Raw genomic sequence first — 12746 nt, 5'->3', positions numbered from 1 at the left:
TTATTATTCAGGAGCATATCCCCTAAGAAAGGCTCCTGCTGAATTCAGATCCCCAACACTGATGCAGAGGAGAAAGCTGGAAAACAAAGGATAACTTAATCATGTAATAGTTAAGAGCATTCCTGACCAAGCACAACTTTAGAACTGTATTTAAAATCCAAGTAAAAGAAAAGCTTCTTAAAGCCTCATATGTGAAAATATCTATACATGATATCCGTGAAGTATAGCAAACATTGATGTGTAAGATCAGTGCAGACCTTAGAAACTTCACTGAGCTATTTAATTTGAATGTTAGGCTAGAGGAGAAGGATGGGAGATTTTGGAAGCATGCCAGTTCTCCTGCCTGTTTCGGACAATGCTTTCCAGGATGACTCAGTTGGTAGGGCATTAGGAGTATCAGGGAATCTCAGAGCTGTAGGCTAGGCTGGTAAACTGAGAAGCATTCCAGAAGAAGGCCATGGCAAGCCACTTCAGTTGCCAAGAAGACGGCATGGGTGTGTCTTTGAAGTCATCAGGAATCAAGCTTGACTTTAAGGAGACTTTACTTTTCATTTTATGCGGAATAAACAAATGCACACCTCCCCAAATATGGACTCTGCTATTCTCCTTTGATGCCCCCAAATTCCATTCAACTTCTGGAGAGGAAATGACTTTTGGAGTGGGCAGCCATAATAAATCTAAATAATAATAATAATAATAATAATAATAATAATAATAATACCATATAGACCCACTATCATAGGTTACCAACACCATACTACCAAATTAATTCTGCCATATTATAAATCTTGGGGAAGACAGAAACCATTATAAGAGTTGGGGTTCTCCAGATTAGCCCTTCCATTCCTGCATGAAGCTAAAATATATTTCCAGCACACACCATCCTGGCAAAAACAATACAAAATACGTTGGCATAGCTGGATGGTTTTCAAGTTTGTTAGCTTCAAAGGATCTTTCAGCATCTAAACCTCTGCCGTGGCTTTCATAGAATCCAGGAAAAAATCATGGGATGTTTTAGAACCCGGTTCCCCAACTGGATACACTCCAGATGTATGGACTTCTACTCCCAGAGCTCTCCAGGCAACATGGCCATAGCTAAGAGTTCTGGGAGTTGAGGTCCATATATCTGGACAGTGTTCTAGTGGGGAAGGTTGCCCTATAAGATGCCCAGTTCATATTGGGTGCAGATGAGCCCTATTGTAGTCCAGCATTATCCCACTTGAATTTATAGTATGCCATAGAACAGAGATAAACAACTGCTCCCTTCCATATATTTAGACTTCCAACTCGCATCAGCCCTTAACAGCACAACCAACGGTATTATGGAACTATTGTCCAAAACTTCTATCACTTTGACCAGTTACTTATCTCTGCCCTAGAGAAAAATGGAACTAACATCTCCTTTGTTGGGGAGGAAGATAATGAGCAGTGGGCAAGATATTTTTTTCAGGAAATGTGTTGACATCTTCTCTACCACTTCTTATGTTACCCTACAAAGCTTAATGAACATAAATGCAGTGTCCTAGCAACATATATGTTGATATAGAAAGTCTTATATGCAGCTATCCATATGAGGATCTATGCAAAATCAGAGATGAATGTAACTTTTTTTGCTGGCCATATGTACCGCTGAGTGTTGAGATTTGCACATGCACATATCTGCGTTTACACATACACATTGAACTGATGGTTATCAGTAACAGGCCAGACCAGACAAATACAGCTATTTTTTAGACTAGCATGCTGCATCCTCTGGACAGGAGCATGCAGCTGGATGGGAGTCTCCTCTTACTTACCTGATTTAATTAAATTTTACTGCACTACAACAGCTCTGCCTGAAAGGCAATGAGCATTTACAACAGCTGAACTGGTTTCCCATTAATAATGTGAGATTCCTAGATCAAATCCCACTGCAGTCAACTTAGCTGGCAATGCTGAGATTTCCTTTTTATTTACCTGTTTCTGTCATGATCGCCGTTGCGATGATTGCGACATCGTAACGGCTCGCATGACAAAGCGCGGATGCGTGTCAATGGCTGGAGAGGTGCGGGCGATAAACCGGACAAAAGAAGGTAATGGGGTTGGGAGATCTACTGAACAAACAAGGTCCCATCACCCGGTAATCGGCCATTGACAGCCCTGATAAAGAAAGGATCAGGGCGAGGTTCGGAAAGGCGCGTCCGGGCTTTCGAGGAATATCGAGGTCTAATCGCCCGGTAATGGACCATTACCTCGCAGGAAGATAAACAGGGCGATGCCCGGGGCGAATGGGGCTGGACGACCTCTCACCTATCAAGTCTTGATGGCCGGTCACTCCATGGAACTCGTGGGGCACACCCGGGGAGTGTGGGGGTGGAGCGCTGTTTGGCGCGAGACTATTTAATTCAACTTTTGGCGCGCTTCCCTCACTCTCAGCTTTTTACCGGTGTGCATTCTATTCTAAATAAAAGCCAGAGCTTAAACTTGATTTAGAGTCTGAGTCTTTTATTTGGTCTTAGGCATTCCTTACAGTTTCTTAGTTTGGCTCATTTCCTACTGGAGTTTCTACGCCATCTGGCTCAGACCTGCAACCTTGTGCTGGCTGGTTTTCGGATCACTGATAATTTGGCACCTTTGATTCCAGAGCTGCTGGTACTAAATCTTCATTAAAGGAGCAATAAGTAGGAGTAAACTTTGTGCAGTTTTATTACAGTTGACCAGTACCATGTTTAATCCCTAAAGAGCCATTCAAACACACTCACCCCCATACAGAGATTTTACCTTTCAGGAGATACTTCTTTCATCAGTTCTATTATGGCCTGTGAAAAATAACACTGCAGGAACAAGGCAGACATAGGGCTCTCAGAGCAACACTTCAGGTACATCTCTTTCTATCTCCATATAGCTCCACTTACTACAGGTAGTCCTGGCTTAATTACCACAATTGGGACCAGAATTTTGGTTATTAAGCGATGCAGTCGTTAAGTGAATCCAGCCCAATTTTACAATTTTTGCGGTGGCTGTTAAGCGAATCATATGGTTTTTAAGTGAACCGTGCGGTCATTAAGTGAGTCACACAGTTCGCCTTTGATTTTGCTTGCTGGAAGCTGGCTGGGAAGGTCAAAAGTGGTGATCGCGTGACTGTGGGACACTGCAACAGTCATAAATGTGACCTGTTTGCCAAGCACCTGAATTGCAATCATGTGAGCACAGGGAGGTGTGAGGACCAGCTGCAAATCGGGTTTTAGTGCTGCCGTAAGTCCAAACCATTGCTAAACGAATGGTCGTTAAGTGAGGACTACCTATAAATACCTGGCAGACAATTTCATCTTCTGTACTATATCTAATATTTTATACTACATGGCAAGGTTGGATTCCAAGGAGAAAGGGGGACTTGGAGTAGGCATGGGCTCAGACCTCTCACCTATCAGCCCCTCCTTAAATCAAATGCATCTTCTTCTGGCAGTTGTAGATACACCATCCCCATCTACCAAACTGTGACCTTCATAGTACAGAATAAGGGATCACCTGGTGTCCTACTTTCTACCTTTTTTCTGTGTACAAAAATGGGCTAAGGGTGGAATAAGCAGTCCCTTTGGGATGGTCCATGCTAATTACGCACCGTATTGTTTCCAGTGGTTCTGGACAGGTCTGAGCCTTTTGGATATAGATATAGATAATGTGTATTGTTGATATTAAATCCTCTGCCTTTCTGTCACTTGCCAGTTGTTCCAGTCTTTATCTTTGTCTCTTCCTATTTTTGCCTGCCATTTGTCCTATTTTGCCAGGTTCCTCTTTTGCTGATGTTTAATAAACAAACAAACATCAAGCTATATATTTTTTGCTAATTGAACTGTGCTTGCTCTGTTTGGGAAGAAGAATTGACTGAGAACATGCAGGGTGCAAACTAAACTGGAAATTACAGACAATAATTTTCCGATAAAAGATGTAACTTCTCCAAGGAGTTGCTGACAAAATGGACACCCACAACGCACCTTACTATCGATACAGTCCCATCTTCCATAAATTTGGCCTTGAAGAACTGCTGAAGGGCAGGCTGGCAGTGATGTCAAGGGGCAAGGGCTGAAATGTTCAGCCAGTTTTTGGGGGGAATTGTTCGTTTGGGGGGAAGGATGTAAAAAATAGATGTGTCATGCCTAGAGGAAATATCCCAAAACCACTCCAAAGAGACACCACTGAAATGTGATGACAGTCTTGGCTCAAAGAGTTTCTCTGAGCCATTTAAAAACAAATTTGAAAATGTGCCTGTGCAAATTGGCAAGTTTGCCATCAAGTTGCAGTGGTGCTACTTTGGGGTAGACTCTGGAGAAGCAAAAGCAAGGCCCATTGATTTACCATATGAAAATATGTTCTCTACTTCCCCTGAGCCATGTCTTCCTCCTCCCATTTCTTTCCTTTCTTAAGTCTCAGCTCTGTATTACAAAAAATCCATGATACGTGGTTAGAAAACTTTCTGACTGCAGAATACGCCACTCACGGACTAATTCCACAAGAGAAGCTGTGAAGAACAGAGCAAGGATTCTAGAGCAGTACTCCTAAAAATGAGGCCCAAGCAGGCCAGCCTTCTTCTTGGACCCGTAGCCATTGCTGTGGGGATAGTGAGCTGCAGCAGAAACTAGACCATCCCAAGAGCAGAGCAGAGCAGAGCAGCTCCAGAAAGCCCTACCAAACAAGAAGCAGAAGCTAGAGTAGGAGATACAATGGTAAAATGTCTACAGTTTCAGTTATGTTGCTTTGTCACACTTGCTGCTCTGCTCTTGGCCCCACCAACATATTACTAATTATATTAATTATTACTACTGCTAGTAGTAGTTCTATGATTATTGAAGGAAAGCTAGGATATAAATATAGGTAGTCCTCATTTAGCGACCACAATTGGCACCAGCAACTTGGTCATTAAGCAGTCACTACGTGAAATTGCAGCTATGATCTTACTACAGCTTTCCTTTGCTTTACAGACCTGAGAAGGTCATAAATGCGAAGATTGGTTGCAAAGTTACTTTTCCATCACTAACATAACTGCGAATGGTTGCTGTACGAGGCAGTCGCTAAACAAGGACTACCTGTAGTAAAGTAGTAGTAGTAGTTCTGTTTATATCCCAGCTTTCCTCCAAGGGTAAGGATGAACATTCGTCATGAACATTCTCCTCAATTTTCCACCACAACAACAATCCTGTGTGTGGGTTGAGACGTGGTAATTATCTTGATCATACAGTGAGTTTCCATGGCTGAGGGTGGACCTGAACCTTGATCTCCGCAGCAGTAATCCAAGCCAATACAGAGTTTGCAGGAACAGGTACTGCAAATGTTACTTTCTTACTTTCACCTGGTTGCAAAACAGTAGTGTTGTAGTTTTGTGAAGGAGAAAATATGGGTATCAGGGAAGGTAGGACATATGAAGAGGGATGCTTGGTGAACCCTTTTCCTCTTATTCTGGTTTTATAGTAAAACAATGAATGTGAGTATCTTAGAGACAGTGAAGCTCCTTCGAAACACCAGAAGGGTGCCCTAGCTCAGTTGTAGAAGACATGTGCTTTTAAGTTGGTCCAAAGGCTTTGACATCTGTTTGATTCAAGCCTTAGCCCAAAGCATTTACAACATTCAACAAAATAGTTGCTCACCTGTTTCCTGAAACACAGCTTTAAGCAGGAGTTCTATTCCATTAATGCTCAAAGAAATAGATATAATTGATGGGATTCCTTCAGTTTATAATTGGTAGATTAAACTATACTGAACACTCCCTTTCTCCTGGTGGAATGGTGCTCTGAAATAGGCTACAAGCTTATTCAGAATGAGGTGACCTGGATTCCAAATGCACGCATTTCACTCCATATTTTGCCTATTCCATAGTTTTTTCTCCTAATGGACAGAGAAGATCTGGAGTCATCTCTACAAATTTACATGTAGGGGTGAACGCAGATATTCATGATAGGTGATGTCTTACAGGCTTAGATTTGATGATGAGAAAAACATCCGTATACATTGTAAGAGGGAGCAGATTTACATGAAAAACTATAATAAACAAAACACAGTATTTTTGCATAAAGTGGGAATAAATTGAATGAATAGAAAACTGGGGGCAGAGGAGGTTATCTTATTTTGGAGTTGGCTAAGGGAGTCATCTCTCACTTTTTAGAAAGCCCTATGCTGGTTTGTAGCAGCACGGGAGTATGGCGGTCTCCTGTGATGTAACTTCTTCTGGGAATCTTCATTTGACTCCATGGCATTGATTTCAGGACCTTTAAAGTTGGAAATCAAAGTAATAATCATATTGCTTTTTTAATTATTAAATTAGTACATGCAAAATAATCCTATTTCTTCATTCATTACTTCATTGTAATTGCAGTAAAATTACATGAAATCATATGGAGTCTTTGCCCTGGACCATTCCATTTTGCATCTGGGTGCTTCCTACAATAACATTCAAAGGCCAAGTAAAAACTTCAGTTTTGAAAAAAAGGGGGGGGTGTCTGTGCACCCCTGTTTGTAGTACTCCTGTCCCATTGGTTGTAGCACTTACATTTGTACTATGAATCTATATTATAATCCATATTATGAATGAATTGCAGTACAACCTCTTGGCTGAAAAAACAGTCTGCAAATAAACTAACAATGACTGACATTAGCAGCACTTCTTAGTGTCTTAAGGCAATGGTGTCAACAGAGCAAGAACTTGGGACAGAAGTCCAAGACCTATAATTATTGCAGGAATTCATATGCACATATATGCCATAATCAAACTTGGGCACTGTTGCTAGAATTGGCCTTATTTATTTATTTGGGAAATTAATATGGTGCCCATCAAATAACTCTGGGTAGCTCACAATACGAAGCAACAAAAATAACCTAAATACAAGTACAATATGATCAAAAAGAAAGATGGCAAGGACCTAACAGAAGAAGAAGAGATCAAGAAAAGGTGGCAAGAATATACAGAAGACCTGTATAGGAAGGATAACAATATCGGGGATAGCTTTGACGGTGTGGTCAGGGAGCTAGAGCCAGACATCCTGAAGAGTGAGGTTGAATGGGCCTTAAGAAGCATTGCTAATAACTAGGCAGCAGGAGACGACGGCATCCCAGCTGAACTGTTCAAAATCTTGCAAGATGATGCTGTCAAGGTAATGCATGCTATATGCCAGCAAATTTGGAAAACACAAGAATGGCCATCAGATTGGAAAAAATCAACTTATATCCCCATACCAAAAAAGGGAAACACTAAAGAATGTTCAAACTATCAAACAGTGGCACTCATTTCACATGCCAGTAAGGTAATGCTCAAGATCCTGCAAGGTAGACTTCAGCAGTTCATGGAGTGAGAATTGCCAGATGTACAAGCTGGGTTTAGAAAAGGCAGAGGAACTAGGGACCAAATTGCCAATATCCGCTGGATAATGGAAAAAGCCAGGGAGTTTCAGAAAAACATCTGTTTCTGTAGTATTGACTATTCTAAAGCCTTTGACTGTGTGGACCATAACAAATTGTGGCAAGTTCTTAGTCGTATGGGGATACCAAGTCATCTTGTATGCCTCCTGAAGAATCTGTATAACGACCAAGTAGCAACAGTAAGAACAGACAATGGAACAGCAGACTGGTTTAAGATTGGGAAAGGAGTATGGCAGGGCTGTATACTCTCACCCTACCTATTCAACTTGTACGCAGAACACATCATGCGACATGCTGGGCTTGAGGAATCCAAGGCTGGAGTTAAAATCGCTGGAAGAAACATTAACAATCTCAGATATGCAGATGATATCGTTTTGATGGCTGAAAGCGAAGAGGAACTGAGGAGCCTCATGATGAAGGTGAAAGAATAAAGTGCAAAAGCTGGCTTGCAGCTAAACCTCAAAAAAACCAAGATTGTGGCAACCAGCCTGATTGATAACTGGCAAATAGAGGGAGAAAATGTAGAAGCAGTGAAAGACTTTGTATTTCTAGGTGCGAAGATTACTGCAGATGCTGATTGCAGTCATGAAATCAGAAGACGCTTAATCCTTGGGAGAAGAGCAATGACAAATCTTGATAAAATAGTCAAGAGCAGAGACATCACACTGACAACAAAGTCCGCATAGTTAAAGCAATGGTGTTCCCCGTAGTAACATATGGCTGCGAGAGCTGGACCATAAGGAAGGCTGAGAGAAGGAAGATCGATGCTTTTGAACTGTGGTATTGGAGGAAAATTCTGAGAGTGTCTTGGACTGCCAGAAGATCAAACCAGTCCATCCTCCAGGAAATAAAGCCAGACTGCTCACTTGAGGGAATGATATTAAAGGCAAAACTGAAATACCTTGGCCATATAATGAGAAGACAGGAGACCCTGGAGAAGATGCTGATGCTAGGGAGTGGAAGGCAAAAGGAAGAGGGGCCGACCAAGGGCAAGATGGATGGATAACATTCTAGAGGTGACGGACTCGTCCCTGGGGGAGCTGGGGGTGTTGACGACCGACAGGAAGCTCTGGCGTGGACTGGTCCATGAAGTCACGAAGAGTCGGAAGCAACTGAACAAATAAACAACAAAATACAAGTGCAGACAAAACAATACATACAAAATACAAAAGCTGAGACACCTCACACGTTATCCTCAATCAGAGATTCCCCTATATTCAGCTCAGTCAGCAACCTGGCCCTAATGCCTCTGGGAACACCCAGGTTTTTACAGCCTCTGGAAACCCCACATTGGCTTCAAGCATTGCTCCTTAATCTATGTCAGAAGGGGAAAGGGAGAAAGAGGCACCCTGAACCACAGTAGACCAGCTTTGAAAGACAGGAAACCCCAACCAAGTCTCTGTCCTTACTAAGCAAGAACCACGCTGAGACGAGGAAGAAGTCTCTAGTGCTCTATTAATGCTATTGTAGACAGAAAATCCTACCAAACTGAAGAAGCATGATAAAACCCAGAAAGGTAAACCCCCAAAAGTCAAGGCAGGTCTGTTCTGTGTCTCTTTGAATGACAGCTCAAACTCTCTAAATTATGCATGCGTTTTCCCCCCTGGATAGTGGCCCCTTCCTGTTCACCATCAGTACTCATGACAGTCTCCCTTCATTAGTCTTCTTTTGAGAGGGGGTTACATTTAGGGTTAGGAGGCTACTAGAGTCAAACAATCATCATTCCAATCTTACAAACCTCCCAGCCTCCAAGTATCCTGAAATCAAATTGGGGGGGGGGGGCATTTCAGGCCATTGTAGAGAACTAGGGGCTTCTAAGGGTGGGAGTAGAAATATTTTGCCTCCTAGAGATCTCCCACTCTCATCCTACTTTTAAATTTGAAGAAAATATAAATAAACATCTCTTCTATGCCATGGCACCCACCTTATGGAACATCCCCCTCCCCCAATATTTGGTTAGTTCCATCCCTTTTGATGTTTCGGAAGTCCCTCAAGACCTTGTCATGCCACCAGGCCTGGGGGTCCCAGGGAACCGGAGATCTGCTGAGATGGCTCCACTATTGAGGTGGATGTAGTTTTCTCTCTTTGCCTGCAGTTTGTACAGTATACATATTGCTGCTTTAATTGATTTTTAATGTGTATTTTTATATTTTAATGCTTTTTTATATATGTATTGTTTTTATCTGGTTATTGTATGCCACCCAGAGTCACTTCCCATGCAATGGGCAGCTATATAAATTTGACTAATAAAATAAATAAATAAAATAAAACATGCAGAGCAAACATTTGGCCATCTTGCTACCATATTTGGACCACATATGATTCCAGCCATTTGGATTTATATTCTTGCTTTATTTCTTATTCAACAAATTACAGGGGTATTCCAGACAGGGCTGCAACTAGGGTCTGTGTCACCTGGGGCAAACATGGATTCCGCACCCATTTTGGCGCCCCCCCCAGCATTCATTTTGGCACCCCACCAGCACAGCACCCAGGGCACATGCCCCGGTTGCCCCCCCCCTAGTTGCGGCCCTGATTCCAGATGACCATTCTGAAATGCTATTATCAGTCCTTGAGCCAACAGAGAAGTATATTGACCTAAATTGTGCTGCCCTTGATGCCAACCCCTATTCTGCCACAATAGCAAGGCCAAGGAACGCTGCTGCCCCTACCTATTTATTGGTCAAATTAAGGAAAGGGATTGGTGGATTCCTAGGCTTAATTTCCCCTCCCATGAAGCAGCTCCTGCTGGTGGGAAAAACAACCGCTAATCCCTTTCCTTAATGTGGGGTTGGGCAAGGCTGGAGGGGGATGCTTGGGACAGTGGGTTGAACCACTTGTCAAGTTTCCCAATTAAGAGGTGGCAGGAATTAAGGGACAGTGAAGTGGGAGGAAGTTCTCCAATGCTCTTCACACCTCCTCCTCCACTCCTGGTCTGGAAGAGGGACACAGAATGAATTGGCGGGGCGGGGGGGGGAGTGATGGTTACTCAGCAAAAAAAATCCAGCTTCCTGCATAAAGTATAGAGGGAGTTTTCAAGGAGGACTTTGGGATTTCTCCTGAAAGGGGGCATCTGCACCAAGAGTAAGTTGCATTTGGTGACCAGCACCTGGGTCTTCTCTTCCAGTCATCAGACCTGAGATCAAAGTAGTGAACATTCAAACACACAAGAATTGCAAGTGGGAAGAGTGGAGATGGAACATGCAAAGACTAGGTTTACTTATCCAGCTAAACTATTGCTTATTTAACCATGAACTATAGAATTGTTCACAATTGACTCAGTTCACACACAATGCTAAACTATAAATTATGGATTACAAAACACCATTATTAGAGTCACAGAGTACATGAAGCCAAGATCAACTCCATCATACTTCAGACAATACATGAACTCAATGAATTAGTCAGTGTTGAATATTAGTCTACAAAATTGCATTCCAAGACACAATTAAACATTTATCATAATTTTGGTTTGATAAAACATTGCTGAGCAATAGGAACTTTGATTTCAATGTATTTTATTTTCAAGTTATTCTTAATATATTTACTAAAATGATACAATGCATTTAAGTGACTAGAGTGCTAGATTTACAAGCAGGAGGCTATTAGTTTAGAATTAGTTACAGACTATTATATTTAGTTACAGACAGATGCAGTTTAGAGTAGTCTTCAGGAAACTGATGATACCTCATCAGAAAGAGCAGTGTTTCAAGACTTGGGGTTATAACTACAGCAGAAAGAGCCAACAGGTTTTCAGCTGGGGGAGCATGCAACCCAAAAAACAGGATGCAGGAAATAGGACCTAGACAGGATTTGCTTTTGTTAGGCAACTTGATTGCATTTATAGCTTAAACAACCAGGATGTAGGTCAGCTGATGGGAAAGGAGATAGAAGGGAGGAAAAAAGTTTGGAGAATGCGGAGAAAGTTAGCTCAGAAACATAAAGGCCCCAAGTTGTCATGGAATGACATGATGTGGCAAGAAGCAAGGTAATTGCAAATCAATTCTGCATGATTGCCAACAAAACAACAAACCCATATAGTCTCTGTGTGTCATGCTCAATTTGTGAAAGTCTTCCTCCACCCCATCTCCCACTTTTTAAAAAACGATTGTACTCTGGAAGAAAAAAAAACTAGATATCACTTTTAAATTCATATATGAATTTTGGTTGTTGTTGTTGTTATTGTTTTGCACACTTCTCCAGGCATAAGGATGCTGGAGAAATCCGTAACACATTTCTCTCCTGTCTTTCAAAACAGACTATACCACAACATGGTGCCAGTGATATAAACTACATGGGAGGAGCTGTGGAATGGGTGGTCTCCTACAACTCCTTGTCCCTGCCAACCCATGTCTCTATTTTCATGAACTGAGGATGTCCTTTTCCTCCTAGCAGTCTGCCTGGCCAATAAGATCCCAAAGAAAGTTCAGTTGTTCTACATCTTACCATCATTTTCAAGTCAGATCAAGACAAAGATCAAAGGTTTTAAATGGTTTTTATTGTTTCTGTCTGAATTTTTGTGATTAGGTTGCCTCTCTGGTTTATGAGATTGGATATAATGAGCTTATTCTCTTTTTACTACTGTTTATACCACTCATGTGTATGAAGGGCAATACAGAAATGTTAAAAATACAATAACCTAATCATGTCAGGAATCCAGAGCTGCATTTTTTCAATCCAGAAAAACAATATGTTCTTTGCAGAAAATGGCTGGCAGAAGGTGGAAGGATGTTATCTTTTGTGGTCCCCTTCTCCTCCAACAATCCCTTCTTTTTCCCTGGGAAAGAGAGGGAGTGGAACTGACAAAAATAACCTCTCCTATTTTTCTCACTGGATGAATACCCTGAATGGAACACCACTCAAGGAATATTCTCAATGATGGTATGGAAACCTAGCCCCTACCAAGAACAACTGGTAGATTCAGAAAACAGTAAAGCTATCAGCATTCATGGTGCAGGCAATGGTTTCCCCTGTGATAATCTGTAGAAGTGCAAGTTGGACTTTGAAGAAGCAGGAGAGAAAAAGGATAGACACTTCTGAACTTTGTTGTTGGAGAAGAGTCCATGGGTAGCCGAGAAAACAAACAAATGGATCAACAAACAAATCAAACTAGAATTCTAACTTGAGGCACAAATGACCAGGCTCAAATTATCCTACTTCAGACACATTATGTGAAGACCTAGCTCTGTGGGGAAGTCCATAATGGGAAAGGTGGAAGGGAAGAGTAGAGGATGACCAGCAGCAAAGTATATGGACTCAGTTACAGCATGATGGGTATACCATTGGAAAAGCTGAAGGACCAGGCAGGGAGCAGATTGTCCTGATGAAAATCTATCTACATGATCACTAAGAGTTGATAC

The sequence above is a fragment of the Candoia aspera genome, chromosome 2 (genome assembly GCF_035149785.1).
Source record: "Candoia aspera isolate rCanAsp1 chromosome 2, rCanAsp1.hap2, whole genome shotgun sequence".
NCBI classification, from domain to species: Eukaryota; Metazoa; Chordata; class Lepidosauria; order Squamata; family Boidae; genus Candoia; species Candoia aspera.
Note: the sequence above shows the minus strand (reverse complement) of the source record.